The following is a 10,370-nucleotide window of genomic DNA, read 5'->3' as shown; positions in this document are numbered from 1 at the left end:
GTTAACGTGAGCATCTAACTTGCCCCTTCGTGGGCAGGAACTGAAGTGGCTCGTTTCACTTAGCCTGCATACTGTGGACGGCTAAGTGTTAACGGCTCCGTGAAGGGTCAGGGTGACAGTCTTCTGCACCTGTCCTTTTTGACACCGGAGTTCTTGTTCAGTGTCCAGGAAGAATCAGGTCACATGAACTGTGTGAAAGGTGATGAATGCAGAAGACTTTATTGAACAGTGGAGAGGGAGCTGGAAAGGGGATGGTGTGGGGAGAAGGTGATCTTTTCCCTGAAGCTCAGCCATGTCTGGCTGGGCTCCCCTCCAAAACCACACATCTGAAGTTAGCCACGTGTACCTGTAGTCTCCAATGCTCAGTTGTTCCTTCTCTGCTCACTGCTCAGCCACTTGTATCCTTGCCGGTCAGCCACTTGTGTTGCTCTTTTCTCTTTTTATGAGCACAGGATAGGGGTGTGGCAGGCCAATAAGGCAATCATTTGGGCAGAAAAATTGGGCCAGCTGTTTCCACTTAGGGCCGAGGCTCCAAGCTTGAGGGTGGGGTTTAGCCAGGAGCCCAGCCATTCTATATCAGGATGACTCTAAGGCCAACTGGGAGAAGTGGGGTTTTTGGGACACCCGTATTCATGCAGTCAAAGCCAAGAAGGGCAAATCAGTGCCTCCCAAACCCAGCCTTAGGGGATTACCTGAGCCAATCCAGACATGAATCCTGAGGAAAATACCGCAGCCAAATGCCCTGCCCCAAGATTCCATGCATTATCAAAGAAGGAAGACCTGAGGAATCTTCCTTCCCAAAGACGGACTAGGGAGTGACTCTGCCAGTGGATATGAGGTTCCTTTTGGGAATGATGAAAATGATCTAAAATGGGTTGTGGTGATCACAATCCATTTTAGACCATTTGCACAATTATCATGTGCAACACGGAATTTTGGAGCATTAGGGTGAGAACTGTGATGCTTTGAGCAGCGGCAGGGCGTCGTCAGCATGGCATTCGTGTGTTGTTCAGCTCAACTTTGCACCCACTGGGATGGGCATCCATCTTCTTGGCTGCTTGGTGTTTCTGGGAATCTACTTCTAGGCTTTTCAATGGGTAGAGGTCCGCCAAACCAAAAAACAAAGGGATTACTTGGAGTCTTGCTTTGTCACCCAGGCTGGAGTGCAGTGGCATGATCATAGTTCACTGTAGCCTCAACCTCCTGGGCTCAAGCAATCCTCCCGGCACAGTGTCCCAAGTAGCTGGGATAACAGGCATGCATCACTATGCCTGGCTAATTTTTAAAAAGATTTTTTGGTAGAGACAGGGTCTCGCCATGTTGCTCAGGCTGGCCTCAAGCTCCTGGCCTCAAGCAATCCTCCCACCTTGCCCTCTCAAGGGCTGGGGTTATAGGTGCAAGCCACATCACCCAGTGACATAAGAGCTTGAACTACAGGGAGACCCATCCACATGGGGCTGAGCAAAAGACTAAGAATCTCTGTGGAAAGCTCTGGTAAACTCCAGGAGCCCTATGTGAGCCAGGGGGGAAGCTACAGAGGACGATTGTCCAGAAGTGGTGAATATATGGCTGAGGTACTAGGGATACTGTGGTAAATCTGGGGACTACTGTCTTCCAGAGCCCTGGAGGGTGCAGTGCGACAGTCACCCTGGGCAGAGCCCCTTCCCAAACCCAAAGGAAAATAATTTGTTCTACCAAAAAGACACCTGCACTTGTATGTTCATTGCAGCATTATTCACAAGAGCAAAGACATGGAATCAATGTAGGTGCCCATCAGTCGTGGATTGGATAAAGAAAATGTGGTCCATATACACCATGGAATACTACACAGTCATGAAAAAGAATGAGATCATGTCCTTTACAACAACATAGATGCAGCTGGAGGCCATTATCCTAAGCAGATTAATGCAGGAACAGAAAACCAAATACTGCATGTTCTCACTTGTAAGCGGGAAAGAAACATTGGGTAAATGTGGACATCAAGATGGGAAGAACAGACACTGGGGGCTACTAGAGAGGGAAGATGGGGAGGGGGGCAAAGGTTGAAACACTACCTATTGGGTACTATGCTTGCTACCTGGATGATGGGAATGTTTTTACCCCAAACCTCAGCATCACACGATATATCCATTTAACCAACCGGCACATGTACCTTCTGAATGTAAATTAAAGTTGGACATTTTAAAACCCTTAAAACAAACAAACAGATAGAGGAACAGGGAAAAACAGCTCAGCAGAGGGAGGAGCTTCAGATGAAACTTAGAGACCCAGTGATTCCCTGCATGGGGCTCAAAACACAAGGTCTCTGTGATCATGTTTAAGGCCAGGGTGTCCCAGGGTAGCACAGCACCGATTACCTCAAACCCACTGATGAGGCTCCCACAACCATGACTAATGAACATGAAGAGCTAATGGACTCCTCTTCTTTCTCAAAACCTCTGCCAACTCTGCCGCCAAGAATTATAAGCATTTAGAAAATAATTATACATCTGGACAAATCAGTTTCAGTCTATTGGATTGAACATAATCATATTAAAATATAATGAATACATTCAAACACACAGTGCATGATTAAATAGTCACTTAGGAACCACTGCTGGTAAAGCATGCTGGCTGGTAACCAAGAACTATGTGGCAAGTGCCCACGGTAGCGGGGACAGAAGTAGAAAGCCACCCCAGGCTTGCAACTGATTTCTTTGTCACCTTTGGTTTAGGTTCTCATTTACTTCCTCCCACCCTGGCTCAGGCAAATCCACACAAACTGGTTGTGGTTCCTGCAACCTGATTTTGTTGGCTGGTGCTTAATCTTTGTGTCATTTGGGATGGAAAGGTGGAGTGGGGGAGGCAGGATGTTTTTGGCAGGCTGATGGCCAGAGACCGCAACCTTCTGAGCAGTCAGGGGTCTGCCCAAGGTCTCTGCCAATCCCATTGCACGGGGCATCTCACTCATGTCCTCCCTCAGGAGGCGAGGGCACCAAACAGCAGTGGTGCTTCTCAAACCCTTGTTGTCTTATTATCCTTGGCCTCCAGATCACAGCTGGGACTGCCCTCCGACTGTACTCACTGAGCATATCTCCAGGTTTCTGGGCCTGGATGAAGACTCAGGCTCTATGGGAATCCCGGGGAAGCTGAGCCTCCATCTGGCATCTGGCCTGGAGACCTGAAGCGTGCCTTGGCGAAGCACGCCTTTCCCCACTGACTTGCCCTGGACCAAAGACTTGGTCTCAGCTCTCTGTGGCCTCTTTGTGCCCTGCACTTCTCTGCCTCCTGGCCTAGCCCAGCCCAGCCCAGCCCAGCCCAGCCCAGCCCAGCCCAGCCCAGCCCAGCCCAGCCCAGCTCAGCTCAACCCTCGGCTGATAGATGCTGACATTAATGCAGGAGAGGTGGGTCCCCAAATTGGGATGAAGCCCGGGAAGGTTCTTTTTGTTATTTGTTTTTTTTTTTTTTTTGAGACAGTCTCACTTTGCCGCCCAGGCTGGAGTGCAGTGACGCGATCTCGGCTCACTGCAACCTCTGCCTCCCAGGTTCAAGTGATTCTCTTGCCTCAGTCTCTTGAGTAGCTGGGATTACAGGCACACACCACCATGCTCAGCTAAGTTTTGAATTTTTAGTAGAGGCAGGGTTTCACCATGTTGGCCAGGCTGGTCTTGAACACCTGACATTAGGTGGATCTACCTGTCTCAGCCTCGCAAAGTGCTGGGATTACAGCGTGAGCCACCGTGCCCAGCCGGGTTCCTGGCTTCACTCAGGAAACAATTTAAGGCTGAGCCAGTGGCAGAAGAAAACAACTTTATTGAGGTAGCAGCATTATAGCTCTGTGACTACTCCTGCAGAGCAGGGGTACTCCATAGGCAGTGTGTGGAGAGCAGCAGCTCAGGGGCAGTGCTGCAGTCATATTTATACACACTTCTAATTATATGCAAATTAAGGAGCAGGCTATTCAGAAATTTTTAGAAGAGGGGTGGTAACTTCTGGGTGTTGCCATGGCAATGGTAAACTGTCTTGGCACTGGTGGGTGTGTCTCACGGAGAGGTGCTTCCAGGGCCTCTTCCCTATTTTAGCCAGTCTTCAGTCTGGTCTGGAGTCAAGTCCTGCCTCCCACCTCAACATCACAGGTGGTGACTGGAAAATGTCAAGGGTAGGGTGAAGGGAACGGTACAAGCATTGGTGATCAGCTTCAGAAGGAGACCCACAACCTCAAAAGAAATGGAGCCCAGGGCTGGGACTGTTTGTTTTTGTCCTGCCTCTAGATGTGGGATCCTGGTCCCTGGGAACAGATCAGACTCAGGCACCTGGGTGGGCACTGGCCAAAGGAAGCCCTAGGTGAAGGAGCGTGGTGGTACCTGCAGGCGGCGTCACCGTCCAGTAGCGCAGTTCTATGCCCCCCGCACCCCCCCGTACCCTCACGGGCCTCTGCCCACTGCCTGGGACCCTGCTGTCTTAGTCACCGCTCAGGCTTCCAGCATTTTCCCAGGAGGATCGACTAAACTGAGATTGTGAGTTGGTGGCTCGCAGGCCTGGTTCAGCCCACAAACAGGTTTGTTGTTGTTTCTTCTTGTTTACTTGTGTGTTTGTTATGGTTTTCTCCCAAAGTGTTTTGAAACTTAGAAGTCGCTGCCAGTATTTAAAAAATCAGCTGATTTATTAACAATCTGGATTTCCAGCTCCTCTTTAAATCATGACATCCGGCAATGCCGGGCCATACTCACTCATAGCAACAATGGATGGGTGATGAGTCGTGGCTACCGCTTTGCACAAAGGGAGCCACTTCCTCGTGGTCTTTGCCTCTTGGCATGACTGCTGGTCCCTGTAGGCATTTGAGCTGGCATGCCCCGTTTTATAAGAAGGAGAAAATACAGGTGCATCTGGAGTGGATGACACAATAGTATGAATTAGACCCTGGTGCTCCCACAGGGAGAAAGATCTAGGTACCTTGTAGTAGTCTGCTCAGGATGCCATAACAAAATACCATAGACTGGCGGGTGGGGAGCTTAAACTACAGCTTAACAGCTGTTATTTTCTCACAGCTCTGGAGGCTGGAAGTCCAAGATCAAAGTGCCAGCATGGTCAGGTTCTAGGGAGGACTCCTTTCCTGGCTTTCAGACAGCTGCCTTCTTGCTGTGTCCTCACATGGCAGAGATAGAGATCCCTCTCTTCCTCTTATAAAGCCACAGTCCAATTGGATTAGGGTCTCACCCTTAAAACCTCATTTAAAATGACCTCCCCAAACCCCTATCTTCAGATATAGTCACATTGGGGTTGAGGGCTTCAACGTAAGGATTTGGAGGAGGGACACAATTCACTCCATAGCATATCTGGAATTCAGGATGTATATTTGGGGGCTGGGAAGGGAAATTAAATGACCAGTGGAGTCTCGGGCCATCCAAGCATGTCACAAAAATGGAAGGAAACCATTGCCATGAAATGGATGAACTTGGCAACAGAGAGGGGTACAGAGCTCATGTTCCCCTGTCTACAGATACTGCTTCTCAGTCGTCCTGGGAGAAATACAGCTTATGGCAAATTCAGGACATCCTCCCTTCAAACATTTGCTTGAATTATCCAGACTGAGGGCCAACACTGGACTTCCAATCTCTGCTGTTCTGTAACGTCTCTGGGAAGTTCTCTGCTGCCATGCTAGTGTTAGGGTGGAGTGGGGAGTGAGTTCAGGGAGGCTGGTGTGAGGGTCTTGCCACCACCCATCCCAGGACCCCTGGTCTGGCATCAAGAAGGCACTGGCCTGCAAGAGAAGCTGTGTGACCCTGGGAAGGCACTCAGCTTCTCTGTCTCACTCTACCCAATTGTGAACTAGGGGTTGATTAGGTCAGTTTCTTTTGTAGGTCACTCTTCATGTTAGTAGATAATTTTAAGCCCTGGTTAAGGACACTGCTCTGTAGTAGGTGCACAGAACGAAGGATTCGGCCCCAGGACTCAAGGAGGCCCATGGGCCTCTGGCTCCAGCATGGGTCTCTTGAGCTTCCCGCCAAATTCCAGGATCCTGGATCTTCCCGCCAAACTCCAGGATCCTGGATCTTCCCACGGTCTGCCTCCAATGAGTGAATCCGTCTCATACCTCACTGCTCCTGCTTGGCGAGAGTGATGGGAAGATACGGTATTAGTGGGTAATTAAGTTATTAGCTGCCAAAGCTTAATTGCTCTCAGGAGTATTTTAATTGTAGCAGGGGACTCAAAAACAGAAAGCCTTGGAGACAGCAGACATCATGGAAACAGAAGGAAGGGGGAGTATATGTGAGGGTGCGTGTATGGGAGTGCGGTGTGTACGTGTGTATGTATGTAAGAGTGTGTGTGTGCATGTATGTGTATACATGAGTGTGTGTGATGTGTGTGCATGTTTGTGTATGTGCCACGCATGTGAATGCATAAGTGGGAATGTTTGCGAGTGGTGCGTGTGTATGTGTAGTGTGTGTGTTATGTGTATGAGTGTGTGCATATGTGCCGTGCATGTGAGTGTGCATAAGTGTAAGTGTATATGTGTATGTGTAGTGTGAGTGTGAATGTATATGTGTATGAGTGTGTGTGCATAACTGTGAGTTTATATGCGTATGTGTAGTGAGAGTGTATATGTGTATGTGTGCATGTGTTAGTGTGTATATGTATGAATGTGAGTGTGTGTGGTGTGCATATGAGTGCATGCATGTATGAGCTTGTGAGTGTGCATGTGTGTTTAAGAGTGTATCTGATGTGTGAGTTTGTGTCCTTATGTGCGCATGTGTGGTATGAGTATGCACGTGTGTCCATGTGTGGTATGTGAGTCTATGTGAGTGTACGTGTGTGTAAGAATGTGCATGTGTGGTGTGCATGTATGAGTGTGTATGTTCGTGGGTGTGTGTGGATGAGTGTATGTAAATGTATGTGTGGATGTGAGTGTATGATAGTGTGTGTATGAATACGTGTGTGTACATGTGGTGTGTGTGTGCATGTGTGTGAGAGTGTGTGGTGTGTGTGAATGTATATGTGTGTATGTGTGGTGTGTGTGAGTGTATATGTGTGTATGAGTGTGCGTGTGTGTGAGAGTGGGTGGGCACAAGTGTCAGTGTGTATGTATGAGTGTATGTGTAAGTGAGCATATGTGTAAAAGTGTATGTGTGCACATGTGTCTAACAGAACTTGCCTCTGTGATCTCTGCCAGGGCGTCCATCAGTGCAAACCCCAGGGGTGAGCCCAGGTCTGAAGGTGGCCACCAGCCACTGGCCTACTCCAGGTGGGCTTAGCGTGAGCCAGAACAGCCATCAGAGAACCTTCTCGGAGCTAGACCGGCTGCCCCAGGAGAAAGAGGGTAACCCTAAATATTATCCTACCAGGAAAGCCAGGCCTGGGGCTGTGGCCTCCATGGTCTGGGTGCTTCCTTTTGGAGGTGGGAGATGGATTCTCCAGGGAGAGCTGGGCCACCAGATATTTCTCTGTCCTGTGGCTTGACTACTTCTAGAAACTTCCTGGGCTGAAAGCAAGGGACTTTGACAAGGGCTTGATTTGGAATGTGGGGCATTTTTATTGTTCCAGTTTGTTTTTTCCAAAGCAGGTTACATGGGGGAAGGGTGAGGGGACAAGGGCTGGGGCTGCTCCTCCAGCAGTGGCCACTGGGTGTGACAGGTGAAGCCAGCTGGGCTTCTGGGTCAGTGGGGACTTGGAGAACTTTTCGGTCTAGCTAGAGGATTGTAAATGCACCAATCGGTGCTCTGTGTCTAGCTAGAGGATTGTAAATGCACCAGTCAGCATTCTGTAAAAATGGACCAATCAGCACTCTGTAAAATGGACCAATCAGCACTCTGTAAAATGGACCAATCAGCACTCTGTAAAATGGACCAATCAGCACTCTGTAAAATGGACCAATCAGCACTCTGTAAAATGGACCAATCAGCAGGACATGGGCAGGGCGGAATAAGAGAATAAAAGTTGGCTACCCGAGCCAGCTGGGGAAGTTCGCTGGGGTGCTGTTCGCCAGCGTTTGTGTTTTGTTCTTTCCTGCTTCTTAATAAAGCTTACTGCTGCTTAGACTGGGTCCGCGCGACTTTTAACACTCACGGCTGCGGTCTGCGTCTTCGTTCTTGAAGTCAGCAAGACCGCAAGCCCACCGGGAGAAGCAGACAACTCCGGACGCGCCACCTTTAAGAGCTGTAACACTCACCGCGAGGTCCATGGTTTTATTCTTAAAGTCAGCGAGACCAAGAACCCAGCAGAAGGGATAAATTCCGCACACAGGTGGGCACAGAAACTAAAGATCACGGTGGGCTCAGCTGCATGCAGGTCCCAGCTGGGCCAGGTTGGGAGCCATCTGGGTACTTTCATAGTCTGGAGACAAGTTCCGGATTATGGTGGTGTTCTAATCTATGATTTTTTCTTTATCGGTTTATGATACCTCTCTAAAAGAGAGTTGCTTCATTAACTATTTGGTTATCCTATAATACAATCTGTATAGAAAAGGCAGGACAGTTGTTTGGTTATTTTCTTACTTATTACTTTAAAAGAGTAATTACTTTATTTCTTAGCAATTACATTCATGTCAATTTTCAGGATAATGAGTTGTACCATATTTGGTGATTGGCTGTGTCTTCTTCCAGTTAGTTTCTCTGTCATTTGGCGTCATTGAGAACTTATCCACTTTTAGGCCTGACAAGACTTTTCGTATTTCCTCCCATGGAGTTGATTACTTAGCCGGAAATGGTATTTTGAGACTACAATTTGAGTGCTCATTGCTTGAGTTTTATTACCTTGACGTCTTTTCAGTGACACAACGGATACGTCCGTAGTTTTTTAAAGACAAAAATAAATTGAGTTTACAGTGATATTTTTATTCAAACTAGATTTCAGAGGTTTTACTTAACCTTAAAATTGTTTTATTTACAGCTCTTTTCTCTAACATAGAAAATCTTGATTCTTAATGATGTTACATGAATCTCTTATGTATGATTTCTTTGTGGTTCTTTTTGTCCTGAGACTATGTCTCACTTGGAAAGCTCAAAATATTATGTTCTAAAGTAACTTGAAAAAAACGGTTTTCTCTGTAGTTAAGCCATTAACTTGAAATACAGTTGTGTTTGCATGTTTCAGTTCATTTTCTATTTTAAGGAATTGCTTTGCTTTTTCCTTTTGATAGTTTTTTTCAACTCTGTAAAACTTTTATTTATGTTTGCTCTTATAAATAGGCTCTGCTCATACATTATCTTCTGTTTCTACACATGTCCTGTTAAGTTCTGTGTGTTGGTCTTATTCTAATGCTTTACTAAATTCACCTATTATTTGTAATCGTTTTTTTCATGAATTCTTCGGGATTTTCCAGACATATAATCATATCACCTTCAAATAACTTTATTTTTTCCCCGTCTTATGCCTCTAATTGTTTGTCTGATCATGTTGGTTAATGCCCACAATACAGTGTTAATAGCAGAGATAGTGAACATCCTTGTGTTTTTTTCTGATTTTAGCAATAAAGTTTCTAGTGCTTCTTGGAAAGTAAGAAGTAGGGTGCTGGCTCGTGAGCTGATCCGGAGGTGTATTTATGTTCAGGAAATATATATAGTTCCCTATTTTACTCTGATTTTCAATGTTAATTGTGAGCCGTTCATAGGGTCTTGGTTTTCATTTTGAAGAACCAGGGTTTAGGGTGTTTTGCTTATGCGGATCTCTAAGCCAGGACATGAAGGGACATTAGGGCTCCTGAGAAGTCTCACTTGCAGAAGAATTGAGGTGATTTGAAAAGCTCATTTCAGTTTTCAGATGTGGACTTACAATTTTGGCTTTGCCTGTGTATGTATTTTATTTCCGTGATGATATCTAATTGGTTTTGGGCAGAGATAGGGAGAAAACAACTTTGATTTTACATCACGTAGAAGGATTTCGCTTTTGCATCTTTCAAGGAATTCCATGGACATTTTCTACGTCCTAGATTGGCAGTTTTAGGTTTCTTTTTTGTGCTTTTGAATACATCTTAGTAGTAAGATATTCAAAATGATGGCCGACAATCACCTTTGCAGAGTCAGTAAACACAAGTGCAGTGATGAGACTTCATTGCTCGTAAGCAGTTAAGTAGATTTGACAACCTCTCTTACATATTTAAGAGCTCCAGGCTCTCATGTTCCAGCAAATGCAGGGCTTAGATTTGGGGCAGGCTGGAGCTCACACTCTGCCCCGTCCTCTTTTTTGTCAGCAACTGGTACCCCATTACACACCATATGGCATGACCCGCACAATGCAACATTTTGTCCAAAAGATATCTTCAAGAAAGAATTATGTTCAGTTATAACAAAAATAAATAATTCTTGTGGGTTAAATGTGGTGCATCTTTGCAGGGTTTTAGAGGAAAGGACCAAGGGGAAAACCATTATCAAGCATTGCAGGGAAAAAACTGATTA

The 10,370-nt window shown here is 46.5% G+C and overlaps 1 protein-coding gene across 2 annotated transcripts in view; it reads left to right on the top strand.

Moving 5' to 3' along the window:
- Positions 1–7,930: 7,930 nt before the first annotated feature.
- CALN1 (calneuron 1) overlaps positions 7,931–10,370 on the top strand; it is a 634,846-nt gene continuing 632,406 nt past the window's right edge. Inside the window, exon 1 of one of the 2 annotated variants that reach the window (XM_055392700.2) lies at positions 7,931–8,220. The gene's annotated coding sequence lies outside the window, so the exon portion shown is untranslated. The remainder of the gene's footprint in view (positions 8,221–10,370) is intronic. The other variant, XM_063708594.1, reaches the window with a different exon arrangement.

The sequence above is a fragment of the Gorilla gorilla genome, chromosome 6, assembly GCF_029281585.2.
Source record: "Gorilla gorilla gorilla isolate KB3781 chromosome 6, NHGRI_mGorGor1-v2.1_pri, whole genome shotgun sequence".
NCBI lineage: Eukaryota > Metazoa > Chordata > Mammalia > Primates > Hominidae > Gorilla > Gorilla gorilla.
This window is presented reverse-complemented; position numbering and strand designations above follow the sequence as displayed.